Source organism: Triticum aestivum, chromosome 4D (genome assembly GCF_018294505.1).
Source record: "Triticum aestivum cultivar Chinese Spring chromosome 4D, IWGSC CS RefSeq v2.1, whole genome shotgun sequence".
NCBI classification, from domain to species: domain Eukaryota; kingdom Viridiplantae; phylum Streptophyta; class Magnoliopsida; order Poales; family Poaceae; genus Triticum; species Triticum aestivum.
Window position 1 is genome coordinate 514,955,290 of NC_057805.1, and position 6,590 is coordinate 514,961,879.

Below are 6,590 nucleotides of genomic sequence, written 5' to 3' on the forward strand. Positions count from 1 at the left end.
CTCAGTGGTGTGATGATGATTCTCGTGCCGCGGCTGTCCTCACTTCCAGTGTTCTACCACAGTTTGCTTCTAAGTTTATGGGCCTCTGTACTGTGTTTGAGATGTGGACTGATGTCTACTACGCAACTTTATTCTTGTAGACTCGTGTTGGGCCTCCAAGCGGAGAGTTTTGTAGGACAATAGCAATTTTCCCTCAAGTGGATGACCTAAGATTTATCAATCCGTAGGAGGTGTAGGATGAAGATGGTTTCTCTCAAACAACCCTGCAACCAAATAATAAAAAGTCTCTTGTGTCCCCAACACATCCAATACAATGGCAAATTGTATAGGTGCACTAGTTTGGCGAAGAGATGGTGATAAAATTGTAATATTGATGGTAGAAATATATTTTTATAATCTGAATAAATAAAATCAGCGAGGTAACAAATAGTAAACGGGCACAAAAACGGTATTGCAATACTTGAAAATGAGGCCTAGGGTCCGTACTTTCGCTAGTGCAATCTCTCAACAATGCTAATATACTTGAATCATATAACCATCCCTCAAAGTGCAACAGAGAATCACTCCAAAGTTTCTATCTAGCGGAGAACATAAGGAAAAATTGTTTGTAGGGTACGAAACCACCTCAAAGCTATTCTTTCCGTTCGATCTATTCAAGAGTTCGTACTAAAATAACACAAAGCTATTATTTCCGTTCGATCTATCCTAGAGTTCGTACTAAAATAACACCAAAGCAAATTCATATTCATAATACTCAATCCAACACAAAGAACTACAAGGAGGCCCCAAAGTTTCTATTGGAGAAAAGATAATAAAAAAGTGCATCAACCCCTATGCATAGATTATCCCAATGTCACCGCGAGAATCCGCGAGTTGAATGCAAAGACACATATCAAGTGAATCAATATGATACCCCATTGTCACCTCAAGTATTCATGCCGCGGGACATACACCTCCTCATCGTGGTGACCATAGGGATGATGAAGATGGCCACTGGTGATGATCTCCCTGTAGGAGATATGCCCTAGAGGAAATAATAAATGATATTATTTATCTCCGAGTTCATAATTATGTTTATGTTCCATGCTATAACTGCAATGATTCTCGAGTCTGCAATATCCACGAGGCTCGGAGGAAGACTCATATGCACGTGTGGAATAATAAACGGTAAGAAGCATTCCTAGTCTGGCCTCTAAGACTAGCTCAAGTGTTGCATGATGGTTCTGTTTTCCTGATCATGGGCATGTCTATGCCAGCAATTTTGAGGGCACAATGTTAAGAGAACATTTGTGTTGAATCGACCCGGATTGATGTTATGCTATGAGATACATTCGTCACAAGTTAATGGTTTATAACACAGAGATAGTTATTGTTTGCATAATTCCTTAGACCATGAGAGTATCGAGTTTCTTCATGCTTGCTTCATGAACTTTGGGGTTTGTTAAACGTCATCCGTAACTGGATGGCTATTACGGCGGCTTACGGGTTCATGGGAAAGTATGTTAATTAACTTGATAACTCGAGATTGGGATTTGCTCCTCCGACGATGGAGAGATATACTCGGGCCCTCTCGGTATTACGGTATCCATCATCGTCTGGCCAGACACAGTGTGATTTGATCACTGGGATGCCGGAACACGGAAACGAGAAAAGAGAACAAAACCGGTAACGAGGTAACTTGCATGGTGGACAAATTGTTCGTCCACGGGGATGCAACAAATCTCACCTCGGGTGTTTGTGACATATCGCGAAGCAACAGGAATAGCACACGGCAACTGGAGGTTCACTGGAATATTTATTCGTGTGGGTATAGGGGTCAATATGGGTGTCCACGGCTCCGATGTTGATCATTGATCGGAAGGGGTTCCGGGTCAAGTCTATACTTCACCGAACCTATAGGGTCACACGCTGAAGGGTCATCTATCTGCTGAATACTAGACAGGGAGTCTGAGAGAAAATCACCGAAAAAGTTTCGGACACCGAAAAGTTTCGGACAGCGGAATCGTACCGCAGAGAGAGGTCATCGGATAAGTTTCGATGATACCAAAAAGTTGTTTCGGGATACACCATTAAGTCAAATTGGTTTCGGCACATGCCTGATAATTCTTGGAGGATGCCAGAATCATTCTGGAAGCTTTTTGGAATTTTCTGAGATAAAAACCGGAAATGTTCCGGAGCTGCCGGAGCCACTTCAGATGCGTTTTGCAGATGAAAATCACTAAAACCGGAATTGTTTCGGAACGCGTTGAAAATCATTTTAGTGGGTACTGGAAATGTTCTTAGCCCACATAAATATTTTCAGTTCGATCAGACGCTGAAAAATGTCGTCGTGAATAGTGAAAATCAGCTTTATGGTTACTTTATGGAAAGCCACCTTTTGGGGCTTTGCTCCAAAAGATCTTGGGGATGACATGGATAGATAGGAGCCATTTTTTGGGCCCCTCATGGGGGTGTGGCCGGCCACATGGGGTATCCCCCCTTGGGGACCCTCTTGTTCATTGGTTTCACTCCTAGGTCCTTGTGGAAGGACTTCATTCATGTGCATTTTGCGTTTTTTGTGAAACTACCCTACCCCCTTGGGATTTCCTTTAAATAGAGGTGGAGGGGCTGCCCTCCACACTCATCCCTTGCTCTCATACACATGCCATGCATTATCTGGCTTCTTCTCAACCTCCCACGAAAAGAGTTTCGTAGAGCCGTAACGCTGTCTGGGTTCCGGCAGGAACTAGTTTTGGACGGCGAAGCCCTGCCGGATAGATGACACCGTATGTGTGCAACTTTGTAGAGAGATCGTAGTTTCGGTCTTAGTTCGTGAGTGCCTCTCGAAGGGCTGTCCGTGTGACCGTCCGAGTTTCGAAGGTCCTCCCGAAGGGCTGTTAGAGTGACCGTTCGAGTTTTGAAGGTCCTCCCGAAGGGCTGTCCGCGACACCGTCCGGGGGGGGGGGTTGTTCGACCGCCTCCCGGAGGGCTGTCTGAGGAGCAGATGAGGGTATACATCCTCGCGGTTGGGAGGTTGTAAATCCTAGCTGCGGGGATCTGCACCGCCGATCGTCATCGACTCTACTTCCCGCTGCGCTACGAGTCGGTAACGAAAAAGATGAAACCATGTATGCAGTCTCCATAGTGGTCCTGGGCTGGTGCGTAGGTCGGAAAATTTTTGTTTTCTGTCGCGTTCCCCTACAGTGGTATCAGAGCCAGGTTATGCGTAGATGCAGGTTGTGATCTAGAATACATAGAGATGTATGGGTATTGCATAATATAATTAGGTAGTAGATGAGATCTATTGCTGAAAATTATTTATGCGGGTGACAGATGAAATCTGTTACCCGACGTTCTTGTTGCTTCCCTAGAATTTGCGTTTGCTCAATCTCGAGACAGCATGGTGGAATTTGACAAAGTTCTGGCAATCCGTGATCCTGATTGATCATGGAAGTGCTATCAGTTCTTTGGGTTCTGCCGTAGTCAAAAGAAAGATGAAATTCGCAGATGGAAGGGCATTGCAGATATGATCTGCACGGGGGTCATGCGTATGACGAAGTTTAGTATGGGGCTCGAGATTTAATTATCTCGTGTTTCATACACCCCGAGATGTTAATTTAGCAACTTGAATAATCATACTTGATGATAAAACGTTGGTAGCTGCGGTTTAAGTCAAAACCTTAGAAGCCACAAAAAATAAAATTTTGCATAAACCGATTAGAGGCGTCTAACTTGGTTTTGCAGGATATGCATGTGATGTGGTATAGCATGCTCATATCAATTTGATTATGTATGAGATGACTATATGATGTAATTAACATGACCTGCGTGTCATGATTCGGCATGATGGCTGGAGCCATATGATTGTCACTTTAATGACCTGCGTGTCAACCTTAAGTAATGCACTTATTTTATTAGCTATAGAGATAGCAATATTATCTGGTGCATCAACAGGTGGTGGCAATCTTCCTGAAGGTGAACACCGACGCGAATGCCGAAGACGAAGAAATGAAATACTTCTCCGTCAGAAAGGGCTATACCATATCATGCTATTATGAATTGCCTGAGATGTTTATCCCTTATGATGCACCCTTCTTGATTGCGCGGTAGTCGCTTTTATTAGGGTGATCTCTCACTTAAAATATCAAAGTAGTTAGTGTTCTCCCAAGTGTAGCACCGTCACGGCACCTATCTTTTCGGGGTGCGCCATGGATGCATGGGTACGAACGATTAGAGAAGTGTGAGGCGGGTGAGGTCAGACCTCGCAGCAAGATCACTTGGTTGTCTTGACGTTCATGGCAGGATCGTCCTGAGCTCGGAACACACGCATCGAAAGATGAGCAAGAGTCACATAGAGATGTGATCGGCAAGTTGGCCTACCGATTAAAATTCCCGTTATGAGATGATGATTCTATGGCGATGAATTGAAGTCTGGATCTTGTATCACTCAAAATTAATTGTGAGAGATATTGATTTGAGTGGGAGCGCACTGTTGAATTAACATGTTTAATTCTCAGTGCAATTAATTATGAACACTGTCTAAGTGTTTCTTGCAAAATAGTTGTAGAATAATGGCTCGTGTTTCCACCTTCCCTATTAAAATTGAATAACTATTAAATATCTGGTTAAAACTTTACGATTGGTAACGTAATATGAGGATTGTCCTCAAAAGTGCCGAGAAGGACTTTGTCCTATCGCATGCTTTCCGTATCCTCCCGCTAATGCTATGGATCATGTGACTCTCGTCCTTCGATCCAAAAGCTAGAATTCTGTTATGGTCAAGTGGAATATGTTTGCTTCCATGAAACCCAAACTTCGAAAGTTGGGATAGTTATATGATATTCATGGAACTGAAAATTATTTTCAGATACAAACAAAGCAATGTTTGTTTGCAAGTATTAGTAAAAGTGTTTACTATGCATTTGACTGTTGGGAAAGGGATCCAGAAGAACGCCTGTCATATAATGAAAGGTGAATAAAACAACAACTTAAAGAGAAAGGAAGTGTCCAAAGGGTGTTAGTATGACTTACACGCCTAGGAAGTCCGGGGCTAACGCCACTCTTAAGTTGGGTGCTTCTTTTGCGAGTAGGAGAAATACTAAAAGTTAAACTGTTAGAAGTATAAAGGCAGAAAGAAAGATGACTGGAATATCCAGCTCATGTATGAATGTCATACAAGTTTTTGATGTATAGTAGGCTGGTCAAAGATATAGTTCTTGGGAATTATGGTTAAACATGTTAATCACTAATTCTTGGGTATTGTGAGTTAATCACAAAGATACCCGCTCGATTGCATTCAATTGCGAATCACTGTAAGAGCTACTATGGCCTAAAAAGACTAGCCAGAAATGAGGTTAAGGTATACACAGGAACATAGTAAATGTTACTATACCTTCCATCGGTGTATTGCCGTCTGTATTTATTTTCATAATTCATTTAGAGTTTTACAAACTCTAGCCCATTGCATAAGGTATCTTGCAAGAAGGTTGTTCATAAGAGAACTTTTTATGTTCGATGTTATGAATAACACAAGGGCCATACTTTCATTATGAATGAGATGTATGTTATGAATATTGATAATAATACAATACCTCTGGGTTTACTTTCATAATTCATTTTAGAGTTTCATACACTCTAGCCCATTGCACAATGTTTGTTGCAAAAGAGTTGTTCATAAAAACAACAATTGTTGTTAAGTATTATGAATAACATGAAGGGCCATGCTTCCATCCAAGATGGCATGTATGTTATGAATATTGATGGTAATATGATACATCCATAACACTGACGCTAAATGTCGCAAGACTAAAAGAATACCACACAAGTGTGGCACTACATTTGGTCACATTGGAGAAACCCGCATGGAAAATTCCATTATGATGGATTTTGAAGTCTTTTTGATTTTGAATCATCTGACACTTGCAACTTTCCTCCGAAAAGTGAAGTGACTAAAATACCGTTCACAGGCCATAAGGAATGAACAACAAACTTATTAGTGATCATACATTTGATGTGTGTAGTCCGATAAGTGTTGTTAGTGGTGGATTTATTTATCTTCAGAAATGACTCAAGTAGATATATGGATATTTACTTGATGAGACGTAAGTCTGGATCTTTTGAAATCATTCAAAAGGTTTTCAAAAATGAAGTAGAAGTTATTGTAACAAGAAAATTATGTTTCTGCAATTTGATTGCACAAAGGAATATTTGAGTTACATGTTTAGCGAATGTCTGATGAGTTGTGAAAGGGGTTTCATAACTTGCACCTCCCGGAACACCACTGCAAGTGAAAGTCCGTGGAGATGTAATCTAACCATTTATGACATGGTAAGGTCAAAGATGACATAAATAAATTTGCCATTATCCTTTTTAAAGTGATGCTTTAGAGACTGCGGCTTTTACACTGAAAAGAGCTACATCGGGTCTGTTGAAATGAAGCCATGGTATGGTACGCCCAACCATGTTATATCTTTTCTTAACATTTGGAATATGGGGCTTGTGTAAAAGGTTACAAACCTATTCCAAATCAGACAAGTGCTACTTTGTAGGTTATACCAAATGTTGGGTATTCCTCCCTCACTATACCGAGGCAAATAGTTTTGCCGCGAAAC